This window comes from Stenella coeruleoalba, assembly GCF_951394435.1.
Source record: "Stenella coeruleoalba genome assembly, chromosome: 6".
In the NCBI taxonomy this organism is placed as follows: Eukaryota; Metazoa; Chordata; class Mammalia; order Artiodactyla; family Delphinidae; genus Stenella; species Stenella coeruleoalba.
Genome location: NC_137151.1, coordinates 83279882 through 83301661, shown reverse-complemented (window position 1 = coordinate 83301661; position 21780 = coordinate 83279882). Strand labels below are relative to the sequence as shown.

General features: G+C 38.1%; 1 long non-coding RNA gene across 2 annotated transcripts in view; it reads left to right on the top strand.

Moving 5' to 3' along the window:
• LOC307188225 overlaps positions 1–21780 on the top strand; it is a 291691-nt gene that overhangs the window by 164104 nt on the left and 105807 nt on the right. For both annotated transcript variants that reach the window (XR_013828850.1, XR_013828851.1), the window contains exon 4: positions 20783–20971. This is a non-coding gene — a long non-coding RNA (uncharacterized lncRNA). The remainder of the gene's footprint in view (positions 1–20782; positions 20972–21780) is intronic.

Genomic DNA, 21780 nt, shown 5'->3' with positions numbered 1-21780 from the left:
AACAGCCTTTTCAGAACTTTTTTTTGTATTTACTTTTCTATTACTTTCTAAATAGTTTTCCAGAGTGTACTTTACTTAAGATATTATTTTCAACATGTGTATGTAGATATGAGTCATTTTACTTAAAAACTATAATTTCAAATTATAATTGGACTGCTACATATTGATGTTTTCACTTAATTCTTATTAATACATATTAACAAAAATTAATAGGAATACTGATGATGAATGGTTTCTGTGAATATGTTGATTATGAATTATATAAAGGATATTTTTATTCTCAATAATTTTGTATAGAAAAGTTTGGGTGAACTGTCAGATTAGAGGAATTCAATGGATTTGAAGACTAATTATAAAAACTATAATAATTAAATAAATGTCAAATACAGATATGCCAGTCTTTCAAGGAATTTGAATATGTCCATATATACTTGACCTGATCTCTTGTTTCTGACAACCTTGTATTCAAATCCCTGAAAACATACAAATGTCTGTTTTGTTTTCACATATTACATGGAAGGAGAATAACAATGTCCCTCAGTAAGAAGTTCTCATGCTTTACAAAGTTCATTGGATGCAAAATTTTCCTTTTATATAACCTAAATTCCTGCTATTGTAATGTAATTTCCCTTTTACAGATTCCAAATGGAGAACATCTGGTCACCATCTTTCTTTCTTTCTTTTACCTTTTGCCAAAGCCATCAGCAGAACCCTCTCCTCTGACCTTTACTATTCAAGTCTGACCCTTAAAATCCCACTTTATATTTGTCTGTGGTGTTTGGGCATGGTGCACAGGCAGAAGATTCTTTGATTGCCTCAGCCTTATTGGATACCTTATATTTTGACCTTTGCTAGACTCAGCTCCTGAGAGCTGGGCCCACTGATTTTCATACCACAAGTTATCCCTGCTCCACTTTCTAGACCAAACGGGACACACAGATGATGGTAATAAACAGCCTCAGCTTCCCACAGAGGCTGACTATTAATTATCCTTCCAATTCTAGAAACTGGGGCCTCCCCACTGGTCAGTGGGATATCCAGATAGTCTTAGCTGCTAACTGGATTTGACATGTGCTGGCCACTACCCTTCTAGATCACCCTGCAAAGTCAAATCTCTCTTTGCTAAAGATTTTGAATTGAAGTCTGTGGCTATCTTTCTAGGAAGCTGTGAATCCCCTGAAATTGCCCATAAGACATTGTGCATGTATGTATTGTTATTTTTTTCTGACTCTGTAGTTTTTAGCACTTTCTCAAAGAGGAATGTAATACAAGTTTATAAACAACTTATATTTTAGAGATGTATACTGAAGGATTTAAGAGTGCAATATTATGTTATCTACAGCCAATACAAAATAAAATTAAAAAAATAAACATTTCCCCTGCTTCCATATATCCTTGTGCTAAGCATTGGGTATCTGATGATCCTCCTTGCCCTTTTCTGTCTCTTTTCTGTGTGGATTCCTAGTACTAACTGGGACCTCAGCCCAGTTACCAAGATCTCGGGACCCTTGTCTTTTCTGCCCAGAAGACAACTGCCGGTCTGTCCAGCTTCCTAAACTTATTGGCTTCTTTCCCCTCATAAGGACCCTAATATATCCACATGGAAATGCTATTAACAGTAGAGCAATCCTGACTTTGCTTCACAGGAATTCCAAATTGTGTGGTCAGTTACTGTAGCTAAATATCTCCCACTATCTATGTCTACTCAATGGGTAAATCTTATGTCGGGGTCCAAATTTTTCCATCACCACATCAGCTTGTGAAACTATTAGCCAAGTACAAAGATTTGAAATATAAAAATCTGGGTATCTCCTTAGTCTACTCATCTCATATCAAGTTTGTTATTGTAATCAGAGAAGAGAGACACAGACAGAGAATAATTAAGTATATGGGCAATCATATCTCCTAAACTTAAAAAAAGAGATAAAGTTTAAAACTTGGTCTAAATTTGGGACAAAAAAATTGTAACTGAGGCTGCCTTGGAAAACTGGTGACATGGTTACCATAGTGAAGTAGAATAATCATACTGTATGAGGTAAAAAATAACGTTGGAAAATTAGACTTGAATAAATATTACTGTAAGAATCTACAAATGGAAAACCTTAGAATGGCTTACAACATTGTTACTTTTTTCACATTTGAGAAGGAAATTAATACACATTTCTTGCTTGCATAATTATCTCCTAGCACACTGTTTTCTTTGACTAATAACTGTTCTGCCCTTGGGCTAAAATGGACCAGGGGTTCATTACAGATTACTTGCCTGAAGTGGGTAAAGGAGTGAACAGAGGAGTTTCACTTCTCTGTTGTGCTGTTTGGGACAGTGGAAATAAGAGTGGATAAGGATATATAAATTTGGAATTATCATAGCATAGACTAGAATATTGGACCAGGAAGGGATCTTGGAGACCATCTGGTTAAATTTTTCAACTGAGGAAACAGGTCAACGATTGGCAGGTGATTTGCCTTGGCTCATTCGCTATCAGAGTTGAGGCTGACTCCCATTCTCCTGGCTCCTGGATGCATGTTCTTCCTGTACCACCATATTGCTCCCTGGCCACTTGGCTATCTCCTGGGCTTCGACAGCTCCCTGTCCTTCCTCTTTCAGGTGAAAGGAATAAAATCCCAATGTGAATGAAAAAGAATCCTAACATTATGTTTCCCTTTTCGCAACAAAAACTCAACCAAATATCACCTTCCTTACAATCATTCATTTTGAGGGTAGGATTTGATTAAGAAACTGCATATTGCGCTTTTAGCAGTCCTGGGACCAGAATTACTATGTTGAGCAAAGATAGGACACTTATTTTTTATTGAATTAGTTATCTCCTGTTCCCAATAAGATGATCAGGTGTAATTAGCTAAGACGTCTGTTCAGAAAAGAATGGTAATTTAAAATTATATAGAGAGAAGCAGAGGGAAGCTCACCGAGCACAGGGGAGGTCCCGGGAACAAGCGTGAATTCGCCTGTGGAGAGGGGGAAAGATGGCGGAAGAGTAAGACGCGGAGGTCACCTTCCTCCCCACAGATACACCAGAAATACATCTACACGTGGAACAACTCCTACAGAACACCTACTGAACGCTGTTAGAAGGCCTCTGACCTCCCAAAAGGCAAGAAACTCCCCACGTACCTGGGTAGGGCAAAAGAAAAAAGAATAAACAGAGACAAAAGAATGGGGACGGGACCTGCACCAGTGGGAGGGAGCCATGAAGGAGGAAAGGTTTCCACACACTAGAAGCCCCTTCACGGGGCGAGATTGAGGGTGGCAGGGGGGTGAGGGGGCTTCGGAGCTGCGGAGGAGAGTGCAGCCACAGGGGTGCGGAGGGCAAAGCTGAGAGATTTCAGCACAGAGGATCGGTGCCGACCAGCACTCACCAGGCCGAGAGGATTGTCTGCTCACCCGCCGGAGCGGGTTGGGCTGGGAGCTGAGGCTCCGGCTTCGGTCAGAGCGCAGGGAGAGGACTGGCGGCGTGAACACAGCCTTCACCACGGCTAGCCGGGAAGGAGTCAGGGAAAAAGTCTGGACCTGCCGAAGAGGCAAGAGACTTTTTCTTCCCTCTTTGTTTCCTGGTGCGTGAGGAGAGGGGATTAAAAGCGCTGCTTAAAGGAGCTCCAGAGACGGGTGCGAGCCGCGGCTAACAGCGCGGACCCCAGAGACGGGCGTGAGACGGTAAGGCTGCTGCTGCCGCCACCAAGAAGCCTGTGTGCGAGCACAGGTCACCCTCCACATCTTTCTTCCGGGGAGCCTGTGCAGCCCCCCACTGCCGGGGTCTTGGGATCCAGGGACAACTTCCCTGGGAGAACACATGGTGCGCCTCAGGCTGGTGCAACGTCACGCCAGCCTCTGCTGCCGCAGGCTCGCCCCGCACTCTGTGCCCCTCCATTCCCCAAGCCTGAGTGAGCCAGAGCCCCCGAATCACCGGCTCCTTTAACCCCGTCCTGTCTGAGCGAAGAACAGACGCCCTCCTGTGACCTACACTCAGAGGCGGGGCGAAATCCAAAGCTGAACCCCAGGAGCTGTGCGAACAAAGAAGAGAAAGGGAAATCTCTCCCAGCAGCCTCAGGAGCAGCGGATTAAATCTCCACAATCAACTTCATGTACCCTGCATCTGTGAAATACCTGAATAGACAACAAATCATCCCAAATTGAGGAGGTGGACTTCGAGAGCAAAATTTATGATTTTTTCCCCTTTTCCTCTTTGTGTAAGTGTGTATGTGTATGCCTCTGTGTGAGCTTTTGTCTGTATAGCTTTGCTTTCACCATTTGTCCTAGGGTTCTATCCGTCCGTTGTTTTTTTTTTTAATTAAAAAATTTTTCTTAATAATTATTTTTATAACTTTATTTTACCTTACTTTACTTTATTTTCCTCTTTCTTTCTTTCTTTCTTTCTTTCTTTTTTTCTCCCTTTTATTCTGAGCCATGTGGATGAAAGGCTCTTGGTGCTGCAGTCAGGAGTCAGTGCTGTGCCTCTGAGGTGGGAGAGCCAACTTCAGGACACTGGTCCACAAGAGACCTCCCAGCTCCACATAATATCAAACGGTGAAAATCTCCCACAGATCTCCATCTCAACACCAGCACCCAGCTTCACTCAATGACCAGCAAGCCACAGTGCTGGACATCCTATGCCAAAAAACTAGCAAGACAGGAACACAACCCCACCCATTAGCAGAGAGGCTGCCTAAAATCATAATAAGTCCACAGACACCCCAAAACACACCACCAGACGTGGACCTGCCCACCAGAAAGACAAGATCCAGCCTCATCCACCAGAACACAGGCACTAGTCCCCTCCACCAGGAACCCTACACAACCCACGGAACCAACCTTAGCCACTGGGGACAGACACCAAAAACAACGGGAACTACGAACCTGCAGCCTGCAAAAAGGAGACCCCAAACAAAATGAGAAGACAGAAAAAAACAGCAGATGAAGGAGCAAGATAAAAACCCACCAGACCTAACAAATGAAGAGGAAACAGGCAGTCTACCTGAAAAAGAATTCAGAATAATGATAGTAAAGATGATCCAAAATCTTGGAAATAGAATAGAGAAAATGCAAGAAACATTTAGCAAGGACCTAGAAGAACTAAAGATGAAACAAGCAACAATGAACAACACAATAAATGAAATTAAAAATACTCTAGAAGGGATCAATAGCAGAATAACTGAGGCAGAAGAATGGGTAAGTGACCTGGAAGATAAAGTAGTGGAAATAACTACTGCAGAGCAGAATAAAGAAAAAAGAATGAAAAGAGCTGAGGACAGTCTCAGAGACCTCTGGGACAACATTAAATGCACCAACATTCGAATTATAGGGGTTCCAGAAGAAGAGGAGGAAAACAAAGGGTCTGAGAAAATATTTGAAGAGATTATAGTTGGAAACTTCCCTAATATGGGAAAGGAAATAGTTAATCAAGTCCAGGAAGCACAGAGGGTCCCATACAGGATAAATCCAAGGAGAAACACGCCAAGACACATATTAATCAAACTGTCAAAAATTAAATACAAAGAAAAAATATTAAAAGCAGCAAGGGAAAAACAACAAATAACACACAAGGGAATCCCCATAAGGTTAACAGCTGATCTTTCAGCAGAAACTCTGCAAGCCAGAAGGGACTGGCAGGACATATTTAAAGTGATGAAGGAGAAAATCCTACAACGAAGATTATGCAGCAAGGATCTCATTCAGATTTGATGGAGAAATTAAAACCTTTACAGACAAGCAAAAGCTGAGAGAGTTCAGCACCACCAAAGCAGCTTTACAACAAATGCTAAAGGATCTTCTCTAGGCAAGAAACACAAGAGAAGGAAAAGACCTACAATAACAAACACAAAACAATTAAGAAAATGGGAATAGGAACATACATATCGATAATTACCTTAAATTTAAATGGATTAAATGCTCCCACCAAAAGACACAGACTGGCTGAACGGATACAAAAACAAGACCCATATATATGCTGTCTACAAGAGACCCACTTTAGACCTAGAGACACATACAGACTGAAAGTGAGGGGATGGAAAAAGATATTCCATGCAAATGGAAATCAAAAGAAAGCTGGAGTAGCAATTCTCATATCAGACAAAATGGAGTTTAAAATAAAGACTGTTAGAAGAGACAAAGAAGGACACTGCATAATGATCAAGGGATCGATCCAAGAAGAAGATATAACGATTGTAAATATTTATGCCCCCAACATAGGAGCACCTCAATACATAAGGCAAATACTAACAGCCATAAAAGAGGAAATCGACAGTAACACATTCATAGTAGGGGACTTTAGCACCCCACTTTCACCAATGGACAGATCATCCAAAGTGAAAATAAATAAGGAAACACAAGCTTTAAATGATACATTAAACAAGATCGACTTAATTGATATTTATAGGACATTCCATCCAAAAACAACAGAATACACATTTTTCTCAAGTGCTCATGGAACATTCTCCAGGATAGATCATATCTTGGGTCACAAATCAAGCCTTGGTAAATTTAAGAAGATTGAAATTGTATCAAGTATCTTTTCCGACCACAACGCTATGAGACTAGATATCAATTACAGGAAAAGATCTGTTAAAAAATACAAACACATGGAGGCTAAACAATACACTACTTAATAACGAAGTGATCACTGAAGAAATCAAAGAGGAAATTAAAAAATACCTAGAAACAAATGACAATGGAGACACGACGACCCAAAACCTATGGGATGCAGCAAAAACAGTTCTAAGTGGGAAGTTTATAGCAATACAATCCTACCTTAAGAAATAGGAACATCTCAAATACACAACCTAACCTTGCACCTAAAGCAATTAGAGAAAGAAGAACAAAAATCCCCAAAGTTAACAGAAGGAAAGAAATCATAAAGTTCAGATCAGAAATAAATGAAAAAGAAATGAAGGAAACGATAGCAAAGATCAATAAAACTAAAAGCTGGTTCTTTAACAATTTTATTTTGTTATTGTAAAAAATTTATTTATTTTTGGCTGCGTTGGGTCTTCATTGCTGCATGCGGGTTTTTCTATTTGTGGCTAGCGGGGACTATTCATTGTTGTGGTGCGCGGGCTTCTCATTGTGGTGGATTTTCTTGTTGTGAAGCATGGGCTCTAGGTACACAGGCTTCAGTAGTTGTGGCATGTGGATTCAGTAGTTGTGGCTCGCAGGCTCTAGAGCTCAGGCTCAGTAGTTGTGGCGCGTGGGCTTAGTTGCTCCGCAGCATGTGGGATCTTCCCAGACCAGGGCTCGGACCCATGACCCCTGCATTGGCAGGCAGATTCTTAACCACTGCGCCACTGGGGAAGCCCGGCAGTGACACTTTTTATGTACAAATAGTTATATCATGGGCAATATAAATTTGGTTTGTTTTGTGAAAATATTGGCATTTTTCAAACACTTATCCAAATAATAGTGGGTTTCAGAACAGAATTCCAGCGTCAAAGAGATTTTGGGATTGAAGTTGGGGAAAAGAAGGTGTCCATTTAGATGGAGAAAAGTAAAATTACAGATGGCATTAAAATTATCCTATAAATTTTATTGCACACTGGAAAGAATGTTAAATGACTACACAAATTTGACTGTTTTAATAATTAATTGGGGAATGCAAATTTTTGACTTGCATGAAATATGTATTTGAACTAGACTTTTAATATTTGGATTTTAACTCTTTAACTTCATTGCATATTCTCTTAATCAACATTTGGAATTTATGTTTTGATTCTTTGACTCCTACCAACCGAAGTGTTTGGATCAGAAGCATATGCTTCTAATACATGGGAAAGAACCTGACTAGGTTGTTTTCTGATTGGTGGAAGTGGGAGTGATGCATCACTTTTGTCCTTTACAATCTTAGGGCTATCCCTTGGGAAAAGACATAGGATGCAGTATGCAGATACTTTCTTTTTGCATTTGATGAATAAGCATAACAACTATTTGCAGGTAGCAGCATAAAGTCTGTAAGATACAGAGTTATTATGATGTCTTTGGAACGAAAGGAGTGTGTACTGATGCTTTCAAATGATAGGGGTTTTGTTGCTAGGTTGAGCAAGAATCTGTGAGTTGGTTTACTTCCCAAATTGGCTCCAGTTTCACATTTTTCCTGGCATCCCTCAGCAGCATTTGGTTCGAATGCAGTAGAATACTGTCTCTTGGCTTCTGGTGACAAGCAGAGGCAGCCTGATTCTGGTGTAATGTCAGGGATAGTTCTGTGCCGCAGGGCCTGGAATGGCAGCAGGCAGTGTGGGAGTGCTCTCAAGGCCCCAGGTGGGAGCACAACACCAGAGGACAGGAGAAGTGGCCTGGGTATACTATCTGCCCTGAGCATGCTCAGGCAGATTTCCTTTTTGCTCATAACACCAGACTTGGAAATGTGGATGGCACATGTGTTACGCTGACTGCCTTCCCAAGACATTTGAAAGCCCTGCCCAAGATCTTTTAGTGATGCTGGTTTAGATCACTGGCCATAGCAGCCTTGAGTTTCTAAACTAAGTATAAGCCAACCAATATTTACACCCCTTATAACTGCTGTTTGTGAAACATTCAGATGCCTGCCCACACAATGAAATGTAATGTGACCCAAGCTGGACAAACAACAATCATTTCTGTTAAATTATAGCAGAGCATGTGCCTAAAAGTTAAAATTATCCTAATTGAGAAGCCTTGAGTTTTACTTTTTGGAAAGATTGTGTGAGAATCATGAAATACCCAAGGGCGGTCAACAGAAGATCAAATCTTGTGAACTCAAGATTACTTAATGAGCACCTTCTAGTACTTCTCCAGCAACAGGTTCCAAGATAATGAAACATTAAATGTAAGTATTAACTACAAAGACAGTCAGTTTATGGCAATAATGAGTTTATAATCTAGTTGGTGGCTTCTTTGGAATTATTTGTCATTGAGTGAATGAGAAAATCATTGAATAGTTATGCATTGGACTAAGACACCAATCTGATCATGTGTAGAGCCCCAGAAAAGTTGGAGTGGGGAAATGACTCGTGGAGCAATGAGGGGAGCTTAGTTACTTACATCAAGTCCTCAAATGCAAGACTGTGTGTGGTAAGAGTCAAGGATGATATAAAGTACTATGAAAGTTCAGGGGCTGGAAAAATCATGTTGGGAGAGGTTTTCAGAGAACTTTGAACAAATTTAATTCCAGCCTAATTAACTTAAGTGCTGGGGATTCAAAGATGATTAAACCATAGACTCTGACATTAAGTTGGATTTTGGTAGATGGAAACCAGAGTGAAAGAGATGGCATGAGGAATGATCCAATAGAGATAAAAATGCATTATGTAGGGAATATGAGGAAAATTTAACAAATTTGAAGACAGAAAGCTGAGAGGGAGACCTAAAGGCTGAATGATGCTTTGCTACATTCTAGGGATACAATTTATAGAGCCCTTAATAAGCCAGGTATGGTGCCAAGAAATTGGTGTGAATTATTGACTTTAATTTTCACAGCATCTGTGGAGATAGATACTTTGGTTATCTCTACCCTACAGATGAGAAAAATGAATCTCAGTGTTAACTTGACCTAAGTCATATGTCTAAGAAGTGTGGAAGACAGGGTTCAGACAAGGGCAGTCTGACTGCAGAGCCACATAACCATTAAATCATTCTGCCACCTTACCCCTGACCTCATTGATAATAACTCTGAAATGTTTCTTTAATCCTTCACTCCATCAGCTCCACTGTATAATTTAGCTAACAGCGTCTCTCATTATTATTGCAATACTCTTGGCTGCCTTCCATGCCACTAGACATCTCCTCTTCAAATTTACTCTACCACGGCCTCCAGAATTACCTTTGGAAAACACAGATCTGATCATGTCACTCCTTTGTTAAAAGTGTCCAGTTGCCTTTAAGAACAAACTCAAACTTCTTAGCGTGGCTTATAATGTCCTTTATAATCTGGCTCTAGTCCAGTTTTCTTTCACAGCCCCATCTTCTGCAACTCCACCCTCTCCTCAAGTCTCTTAGATGTCCCAGCTACACTCAAATATGCTTCAATTTCAAAACTCTAGAAGAGCTCTAGCGTCCCTTTAAAATCTTATTTTTATGCCTCCTGAGAGTACATGTAGGGGAAAAGCTGAAATAGTAAGAAATAGATTGGAGTTTAAAAAAATTAATAAAAGACATTGAAAGACAGGCTAAGCGGTTTGGAATTTATTAAGTAGACAGTGAAGTTCTGCTGAAGACTTTCAAACAATGAAATAACGTGGTGGTTCTTTAGTAGGATTAATTTATTGGAGTAGACAAAAGCAGACGTAGAGAGACTCTCTTTGCTTAGTTTATTGATGAATCCCAGGTGCCAAGAACCCCGCCTGGAACATAGTATGTGCTCTATAAATATTTGCTGAATGAATGAATTCCAAAGCACCTTCTGGGGATTAGTGCTTACACAATCTTGTTCATTCTTTCTCCATTTTGACCTCTGTCTCTCTCCCTCACATACAAGTGCTCTCTTCTTTTTATCCATTCTGATCTCATTCCTTGTTTTTTAATATAAAATAATTTTCCCTTAATTATTACTTATAATTCTTATTCAACAAATATTTCCTAATTATTTATTGTGTTCCAAGATGAGTTTGAGGGGTTTTCTCACACTTGGTCACATGTAATTCTCCCAAGAGCATAATGGGGGTAGGTATCATTGTCCATATTTTGCAGATGACTGATGTCCAGAATTCACACCATTAAGCAGAGTAGATTTCTGGCTCCAAGTCTTGATCTCTTTATATCAAAGCAGTTGAACAATTTGTATTGTGATTTCTTTTTGGCCTCTGACTAAATCATGGTGACTAATTTGGCCCTGCTTTAGCCACCTTTCCTTAGTTAAAATAAAAATTGCATGAGGTAAAGGAGTGAAGATGGGATAGTAGCTCTAGAGGGGTTGAGGGAAGATTTATTTTATCAAAGGAAGTAGAGATGTGAATATGTTATAGTCTTGAGTGGAGGAAAAAATGCTGTGCAGCAGTGTGAGGACAGTTATGCGTCATGGTCTTTAAAAGGGTATGGTTTTACCCCTAAAAAGGTAGGAGATGGAATTAAGTGCTAAAGTGGAACCTTTAGTTAGTCTTGGAAAGTAAGAGAGATATTTATTCTTTCAATGAAGGAGAAAAGTAGAGAAAATAGGAGTGCTCTACAAGTAGGGGAGGGAAGAAGTTTGCAGGAAATCATATCCGCAAGTTTAGCCACTCTGTTGAAGCTTCTAGCTAAAGTGACTCTAAATTGTTTGGACAAAAACTTTGGGGCAGTTGGCTAAAATATCACTCTCTAAAATTGCAGAATAGCCTGATTAAGCTTCATCAACTTGGTTTTGAGTGTGGGTTATGAAGTCAAATTGTCTGGATTTTAATCACAGCTCCTCCTTTTACCAACTGCATGATCTTAGCATGTTACTTAATCTCTCTGCATTTTAGTCCTCATCTGTAAAATGGGGTAATATAGTACCAACTTCATAGGTTTGCTGTGTGAATTATATGAGCTAACATGGCCAAAGCTCTAGGAAATGTACTCTGCACAGTGAAGGCTCCCTATATGTAAGTGGGAGCTGCTGCTGCTATGTGTTCCTGTTCCCTAGCACCCTAAGTATCTTGAATATTGTTCATTCTTTTCATATAGTATATATTTTCATTGGAAGATGTGGCTTGGCTGCAGGCCAGAAGTGAAACATGCTGTTCTTTCCTCTACTTTTACAACCATACTCATGTGCATGATGATATAAAGGTAGCTACAATGGCCTTAATCCAGCTGATAGCTAGTGATTGAGTGATGTCTTTGTTATTTGAATTTTTTTAATTAAATAATTAAGCAGGAGTATCCAATCAGGGGGATCACAGATAAAAGGACTACTTATAAACCTAAATTTGGAATGCTGGGATAAAGACAAAGATAATTTATTTGTACTTCAAGTATGCTAAAATTGTCTAATGAGTTCTGGATTATTTTTGAATAAAGAAACTTTGGATCTTGAATTACCATGGGAAACTGTAGCCAGTCTACTACTTATTCATAAATTAGTCAGTTGCTGGAGTTTGGCCACATCATACACAACGTTAAACTTCAAGGCCAACTGGAAAAGAATTTAAGCTTTGCATTAATGACAGTTTCATTAATTGAACTTTAAAATTGCTACCTTCTTTTGATATGAAATATAGACAATCTCTGAATTTTGGCTATTTTGGTAAATGATTGCAACTAGTGGTAAAACGATATCAATTTCAGCAGCCATATTAGAGAATTTTAGCAAAAGGAAAAATAATCTGGGATAGTATATGCTTATCCTATATATTGCTAGCTTCATTCCCTGAAAGTTTGTTTTAATAAAATTGTTCTTGGCATGCCAAAGAAAACTACAGAGTTGGCTATCCCTGGGACAAATGGTTAAGAAAAAATTCATTAAAAAACTTTGAGTTAAGCCAACTAATGCTTTTTTGCCCCAAATTCTTTGAAATCTTATAACAACCTTCTTTTTAGTGGAATCATCTTTTAGTCTATCCACTAAAATAGCATTAAAGATAGTTTAAAGCTATTTAGTGATGTAGAAACATAGCTTGATGACCAAGAATAAAATGAACATATTACACAAAATGACCAGATATGCCCAGAAGCTTGAGTTATTACTCGACCACAAGAATCTTTCAGAAATTAATGTAGAGCAATATTGGATTAGTCTATTTTTTGAGCAAAGATTAGTTTAAAAGCTATAGTAGAAATTAAAAGGTAGGAAGGAAGGGTAAGATCATCAGGGCTAATTAAAAAAAAAATCACAAGTTGTAATAAGCAGAAGGAACTTGAAAAATTTTAAATATATTATATTTATGAGTATGTATGTAGAGTTTTATAGAGACTCAACATCATGAAATATAATATTAAAAGCTGTTTTCCATATTAATAAATGTTTATATAATACACATCAATAATTCTCCTTTGTCTCTTTTAAAATTATTTTTCTTTCAAGAAAAGTACATGCAAAATAAACTGGCCATTTATACAGAGCTGTTCTTCTACTAATGCTCCAGCACTTGCTGCCAAGTATTTTTGAAATAGTTTAGAATATATTTCACCATTTAACATCTGTTTCTTCTCCAATTTTTTAAAACATTGAAATAGCTGTAGATAAGGGAAACTTCTCTGAAATGTCAGACTTCGTTGTACAAACATAAATTATGGCATACACCGCTGTATCTTGAGAATGAAAACTACTAATTTGTGACATTGATAAAACCAAAACTTAAAGATGCTATTAGGTTAGAAATTGTGACATTTCGTAGATTGAATACATACATTCCCTTTTTCTGATATTTTGGAGCTCAAATAGTAAGAACTAGCTAAAAAATGTTGGTTTTAAAAGTGCAGCTTAAACAATTTTGGGAGTAAAATATTTCCAAGTAAATTATAACAATTATTTTTACTCCTAGAAAAATTAGAATATGTATTGATTTTAAAGGTTTTGAATATTCATCAAATATATTTTCAGGACCTATCATTGTTCCATGCATTGGGTTACTTGCATTTTAAAACTTAAAAATTTCAAACTAGGATTTCTTAACCGATATGTCGTGTAATCCTCAGTGTGATAGTAAGTATGTTGCAAAAACAGCATCTTTTGGGCAGATAAATTGTACTGTGGAATTTTCTGACTCTAATATGTATTGTGAATCTTGAAGAGGGGTTATAGGTGCTTGTTTCACAATCCTATTTAACCACAGAGCTTCTTTTGGGGAGAGAGGATGGGGTACATAGCTCCTATTAACATATTCACATATTAATATGCAAAAATACACACTGGTTTGTGGGCACTAAGTAAGACTGTTAGGTAAAGAGCCATCAGCTGCCAAATATTTTTTCTCTTTTTTTGGCTGTTTGGGATTTCTCAGAGAAGGTTCATTTCTTATCTCTTCTTTAATTCATTCCACAGTCCTGCACCTCTACTTTTGTACCTGCCATCTCTCTGGACTGTTGTCCATCACTCTGCTCTTCACTTTGATGCTTCTTTCACCATCTGTGATGCTGTCAGCATTCCTTGGCCCATTTGCACAGGAGCCACAACCTGCATAGGCCTCTTGTTAGGGTGCAAAGACTGCTTCTCTGCTACTGTGCTTGGATCTCCTCACTATTCTACCTGTCTTGGATTGAGGTTGATCTTTTATCCAACTGGCAGAGAAACATTTCCTCCATCTCAGTCTTGCTTTTTTGTTTTGTTTGGAAGCGGAGGAGAAGTTATTACTCCTCAGAAGAATTGATTTGATGAATTGCTTTCTTCTTCAGTTAAGAAGCAATTGAGAGACTTCCCTTGTGGTGCAGTGGTTAAGAATCCACCTGCCAATGCAGGAGACACGGGTTCGAGCCCTGGTCCGGGAAGATTCCACATGCCGCGGAGCAACTAAGCCCGTGAGCCACAGCTACTGAGCCTGTGCTCTAGAGCCCGCGAGCCACAACTACTGAAGCCTGCGCGCCTAGAGCCTGTGCTCCTCAACAAGAGAAGCCACCGCAGGGAGAAGCCCTCATACCACAACAAAGAGTAGCCACCGCTCTCTGCATCTAGAGAAAGCCTGTGCGCAGCAGCGAAGATCCAACACAGCCAAAAAAAAAAAAAAGAAGAAGAAGAATTAAAGGTGTGTTCAGACATTCAAGAGCTCAAAAGAAAAAAAAAAAGGAAGAAGCAATTGAATTGTTTTAGGTTTGCGCCATAGTTTTCTCTTTCTCAAGGACCACAGGCAGCCCTCTCCAGTCCAGAAGGCTAGATCTGTTGAATTCAAACATTGCTTAAGGCTGTTGCATTCAAACATTGCTTAAGGTTTTATCTTCAGCCGTCAGTCTCTCTCACCAAGGAGATGTTTTGCTAAATCTGGTACATTGTACAAAATTATTTACCATTTATGCTGATTTTTCTCTAAGACTAGCCTTGTTCTCTATCGGCTGTTATTTGGCTTTGATTACATTTTACCACATCCCCATACTGCAGTCTATCATGTGTCTGTATATAACTAAAGCCCAAATGTGGACAGGTTCAGTTTCCTTTCTATGTGGTTCCTTAGCTTCTTGTAGCCAAAGCATGTAGCTAAGTGCTATCGGGGATATCACCTGCTTCCATTTGCTACAGTTTCCAGTCTCAGCTCTGACATAGCTGGGACAGGTCTTTCAATAAATTATTACATGAATCAAAGATACCAAACTAGAACTAATGTGTAATTAACTAACGTGTGACCTGGTATAATTTGGATTATATTTCTGGATTAGAAATGGATTTTTCAGGTATTTATGAATGATTGGAAAGTTTCATATGATATGCTTTTTGTTTAGAAAGATTAAAAATTTCTTTCAGAAATAAAATGATGTATTCTGTTTAAAATAACCAAATATATTATCATAAGTATTTGCAATGATCCATAAGTAAAATCAGCAGTATCAACAGAATTCTACTCATTGAAGTCTAATTTGTTTTCATTGTTAAGCTAAGTGCTTTTGTGGTTTCCACAATATTAGCTATGAAATAGTTCAATAGTACATGGCATACGTTTCTCCAGCAAAAGGAAATACACTAAACATAAGTTGTAATGTCATCAATAGGGAAAATACAGTTTCAACTTTGACTCTATCATATGGTGAACTATTCTTCCTAGCAAAATTGTTTCTAAAAATATTCCTTTACCATATTACAGTTAAGATATGAAAGATTAAAATATATCCAATGGAAGGAAGGAAAGAATAATCAGAGAAAAAGGATACATCTCTAGAGAAATTGGGAAAAATGCATAAATCTTTGGGACATTAGATTTTTAGAGAAAGCTAATATTGAAATAGATCAACTCATAAATATTTAAGATTGAGAAATGTCTTAAAGAATGTCTGAGACTAAAAACTCTAGTCCAGTGGCAGAGTTGACATTCCACAAGGCCCATATTGCACTAGACAGAGTGGTGCACACAGAGGAGCTTCTTGGGAAGCCGAGAAATAGGCATTCTCCTTAGATGTCCTAAGAGAAAACTCTACCTTGGCTAGGAGTTGAACCTGTCTTAATTGGTGAGGAGAAAGAAAAAGTTCATATTGATTCCCAACTATACATTATTTAGTTTTTTAAAAAAATTAAGCATTCCTAAATTAACCTTAGAATAAAACACATATAGTAAGCATACCATAGTTTGAGCTTCATCATCTTAAATAATCCATCTGAGTTTTGATTTAAAGCACCTCTTCCAGGTATAGATTTTATCTAACTGTCACAATGAAGTTTCTGTGTATGGAGTGGGTAATAGCAAGGAAGTAACACCCTTTATAAAATATTGCTTCTTTGTGGCTCTATTGTGGTCTGCTGAATTATTTGAATAGAGAAAAAAAGCATGAACACAGTTCTCAAGAAACCTGGAATTCTTGTAAGTTATGAGAAGCAGTATTGTCATGAATCCTACAGTTCAATGTTAGAACATATGAAAAATTGCAAGATAAATACCTTCTTATGCCTCCCTCCTCCCCCCTCCCCACTTCCTTCCTTCCTTCACCTTTGTTTTGTTTTCCTTCCCTCTCTTTCCTTTTTATCTTCCTTACCCACCTTTCTTTTTTCTCCCTCCAAACCAATGAAGATAAATCTGGCCCTTCAGAAAAGGCTGTGTTAATTCTCTGACATATCCACCTCACTTTCTTCTCCTTCCTCTAAACTTCTAATATTCTTCTGCCCTCTATTCCTCTTACCAAATAGGAAAGGATTGATTACCACTCACTTGGCTGCAGCATTCCTATGCTGCTTTTTTCTTTACCTTTCTCTCCCTGAGTGGTGACATTTTCCTGATCCATTCAGGGGCTCACTGTGTTTCTATTATCTGCCCTTCTAACCAACCCATCAAAATACGTAAGGCAAGCTCTCATATTATTCACTTATTTTCCTTGGCTGATCTATTCTGGTGTCTCCATTTGGCGCTCTGTCTCCATGAGTATAAGATTGGAGGACTTGGACTGGTCAGGCTGCTCCATCCTACTTCCTCTGGAAGCTGCTGGGAATTGAGACATCTGTGTCCCACTTTCCCAGAATCTCCAGGATCAACTGATAGGTTCCTCTCTGCAGCCCCCTTCCCTTATCCATTGTCCCTTCCTCTCATCATCAAGTTCAACCTGTTCCATTGAGTTACCAAATTTTCCGCTTTGTATTTTATGTTTGAAAGCATATTTTAAAGTTAATATTATATTGCAGTTTAACATTTTTCAGCATTATAGTAATGATGTTTCTCACAAAAAATATGTATCTTTGAAAGAAAGGCAGCAAAGTTTGAGTTAGACCATAAAGGATGGGTGAAATTTGAACAGATGGGTTTTCAGTCAAGAATGAACACAGTGAAATAGGATCCCATAGGGCATGTTTGTTTGTGAGGCATATTATATACAGTGAAAAGAAGGTCTTGGTGTTGGCTAGAGCTGTATTTGAATCCTGGATCTACTGATTACTAGCTGTTTAACCTTGGGCAAGGCAACACACCTCTCTAAGCTTCAGTTTCAAAAGCTGTGTTGTATTTCAGAGAATAGTGAGGGTATATGGTGAGGAAAGTTGATGATTATATTTGATGTGGAAGAAAATAGGGCACCACTGAACCCTGTAGAAAACTGAAGAATGAAAATGCAAATTCTACAAAACATTAATATTGGTAACATACAATGGGGGATTGATGGATCTTCCTATCTGAGTGGCAAGCTATTTGATTTTAATGATAAAACTGTATGATTTGAAGTCCAATTTGAGGGAGCAAATACCAATGCATAGAAAAGGCAAAATGTTATGAACATGGTTCTGTTCATGATGTGTACTTCTGAGTATAGTTTTATGGCTTAGATTTTCCCTCCACAGATTTATTGACTGATTAATTGATCCATTAATTTTCCATTACATGTTAATAATATTAATGTGTTATATCGTATATTGACTGCTTTTGAGAGTTACCTCAAGTAGCTTCCTCTGAGAACTGGGAAATAAGATATCCTCTGAGAGTCATATTATGGAAAAAACACATAATGTTTCAGAAAAGGGATCTATAAAGCTATCTTAAAGACACTGGATGACTACAAGACTGGAGTAAAACCCAGGTAAGCCAATCACAAGAGGCACTGATTGGCTAGAGTAGCTCAGAAAGAAGAAGGGTAATGCCATAAAACACTGACAGTATGCACCTCTGCACTGTACAGGCAAGAGTTCATCTTAAATTAGTGAATACTTTAAAGATTACTATCCTGTTGGAAGTGTAAGGACTCCAGTTTTGTTCTTTTTCAACGTTGTTTTGGCTATTGGGGTCCTTTGTGGCTCCCCATAAATTTTAGGGTTATTTTTTCTATTTTTGCAATAAAGGATCATTGGGTTTTTGAAAGAGATTAATTACATTGAACCTGTAGATCACTTTGAGTAATATGGACATTTAAACAATATTAAGTCTTCCAGTCTAGGAACACAGATGTGTTTCCATGTATTTGCATCCTACTGATTTATTTCAGTAAAGTTTTATAGTTTTCATTGTACAAGCTTTTGCTTTCTTGGTTTATTTCTAAGTATTTTATTCTTGTGAATGCTATTGTAAATGGGTTTATTTTTTAAATTTCCTTTTCAGATTATTAGTTGTTAATGCAGAGAAATACAGATGATTTTTGTTTGTTGATTTTGTATCCTGCTTCTTTGTTGAATTCGTTTATTAGTTCTAACAGTTTTTTAATGGAATCTTTAGTGTTTTCTACTTATCATCTGTGTACAGAGACAGTTTAAATCTTTCTTTCCAATTTGGATGCCTATTCTTTTTCTTTCGTAATTTCTCTGGCTAGGACTTCCAGTATTTTGTTGAATGCAACTGGCAAGAGTAGATAACCTTGATTTGTTCCTGATCATAGATTAAAAGCTTTCAGTATTCAACCACTGAGTATGATGTTAGCTGTGGGCTTTTCATATTTGGTCTTTTTTATGTTGAGGTAATTTCCTTCTATTCCTAGTTTATGGAGTGTTTTTACCTTGAAATGGTGTTGAATTTTGTCGGATGCTTTTTCTGCACCTATTAGATGATCATGTGACTTTTACCCTGTGTTCTGTTAATACAGTGTACCATAGCAATTGATAATGTATAAAAATATATACCGAACCATCCTGGCATCCCTAGGATAAATTCTACTTAATCATAGTGAATGATTCTTTCCATGTGCTATTGAATTTGGTTGGCTAGTATTTTGTGGAGGAGTTATGTATCTATACATCAGGAATATTGGCTTGTAGTTTTCTATTATAGTGTCATCCATAGTATGCTGGGTCCTGTCAGAGCCCTGAGTTGGGCTATGCAGAAACCAGTGCCTTGGGCGGCTCTCAAAAAGCTGGAAAATTGATCACATGCTCCACTCTTCTCTTCCTCCAGAGAGAGAGGCTGCTGAGCTGTATTCGCCTCTGTCTGCTGTACTGTGGGTCCTCTGGATCATCAATATGCCACCCAGCTTTTTCATTCCCAGTGGCCCGCCTAGAGTAGCTGGGGTTCCATTAACACTCCATGACAGGTGAGGCAGAAGCCAATCCCATGGAAGCCCCTCTGAAAAGTCAGAATGTTAGATGTGTGGTCTAGTCTTCTCTTTTCCTTCCCAGGGAAAAGCCAGGAGATGGGAGTTTCCTCCCAATTGTGTGGTGCTGTGCCAGGGAGAGGGATTATGGAAAGAGAGTGCCATGACTTTTCTTACTGGCTTCAGTGTGGCCGATTTTGTGCTTACCTGGGGTACAGGAGCCTCTTAACTGTGTCTGGATTTCTCATAAGGGGAATTGGTCCGTGTGTTATTGAATCAGTGTTTCTGTGGGAGGGAGAAGGGTCTGGGGCATCCTATTCCACCATCTTGCTGACATCACTCCTCTATCGTTTCTCTGTTTAGTACTAGTTCTTGTTACTTACATATGCTTTTCTGGTTTGAGTTCTTGGAAATGTTATCACCAATAAATCATGCTCGATGCTTTTTAATCTGTAATAGTGGAAACAGCTAAGAGATATAAATGTAATGACAGACACTATGTAGCACTTTTACTGCCTCAATAATTATCCTTAGTGTTTATGCAGCGATATTTAATTTTCACAAAACATTGCAGGTATGTTACTATTATTTTCCTAATTTTACAGGGGAGGAAATGGATGCACAGAGAAAAAATTTAAATTGCCCAAAGTTGTGCAGCTTATTAGCAGAAGAGCTGGAAATTGAACCCAAGCAGTTTAACTACAGAACCTGTGCCCTGCAGTCAGAGACAGTGCACAGTAACTGTCATACTTATGTAGCTTAACTCAGTGGTTACTCTAAAAGTAAAACACAATAGGAAAAAACAAAACAACACAACAACATAGAAATTTTAAAAACCCAGAATATCCCCAAAACTCAGTGTCTAACTTGGAACATGTATTATATGTGAAGGATTCTTTTTGCTTGTTTTTGTTGCTTTGGTTTTGTTTTAAAACAGTTAATTCTTTTTATTTTTCATAGTTGAAAAGTATCTTTTTCGTTTAAAAAATTATTTTTAAAACACTGATTATATTCTCTTTGTTGTAAATAGGAGAAAAGACCCACAGCAGCTTTATTCTTTAGGAAAATGGTGCAAAGGGAACACAACTAGTGTTTTGCCAAATTTGAATACAGATTTCCTTGAGAGTCTGACTGTGATAATTAAGATGTGGTAAGAGATATTTAGGTTAAAATAATATTAGAGACTATTTTCAAGATAGGAGAGGTTTTTTTGTCATTTTGCTGCTGGTCCTTTTGGGTCCGTTTGTCATGAATATTTGTCTTCATTTTTAGCCTCCTCATGGACCAGCTCCTGATGTATCAAAAGTCCCTAAAAGCCCAGCCATCTGCTTCCTCATTGGTGTTATACCCAAGAACAGCCCAACAAGCTTCTGGATCCTAGAGTCGCTGTCATCACTGTTCATACATAACCACCTCTTCCTGATTCTCTTTGAAGATTGCTGAGGGTCAAGCTTGAACTTGGTATGTACAGTATACAGTGTTTTGATTCACTTTGATTGACTGTCCTCCAAGATGGTTTTAATATTTATATCTCCATCGTATCTCTGCATTGTACCAACACTGGTTATTAATATTTATAAGAGCCCCTGCCAATTTTATAATTGCAAAATGCTATAATTATTTTGATACGCATTGAGAATGATTCATTTTTCATTTACTTGTATTCTTTTGTGACATGCCTGATGGTGTCCTTTGTCTACTTTTCTGTTAAAACATTTTTATTGGTTTGTGAGTATTCTTAGCAAATTACGTATATTGACTCTTTGCCTTTCAAATAAGTTGCAGATATTTCCCGAAATTTCTTAAAATCTTTCTTACTTCCAGTTATGGTTTTGGGTATATAGATGTTTTTGATTTTTCAAGTTGAAAAAATTATGGTATTATGCTTAGAATAACTCATGCTTCAAAGTTACATTTTCTTCCTTAAAAAAATTGATTCCCCTTTTATATTTTATCTTTCTCCTTCTTTATGCTTTATCTATCTCATCTAAATTGAAAGGACAACTGATTTCTGGGGTGATTGCATGGTATGAGCTAAGCAGCTCACTATTTTTTTTAAATCATTAGTCAGGGAAGACAATGCCATTTATTTTTCTTGGTTGCATTTGATTTTTGACATGTGTTTTCTTATTAAGGGAGAAACTAGCTTGGGGGTTTTTGGAGGCTTGATCTTTGGTGTTCTCAAAGCATTTTGGTTTAGGTTTTATCCTCAGTTCCCATACCTTCCCCCTTAAGAAGCCTGGCAGTCACTTTCTGAGATATTTCTTCCA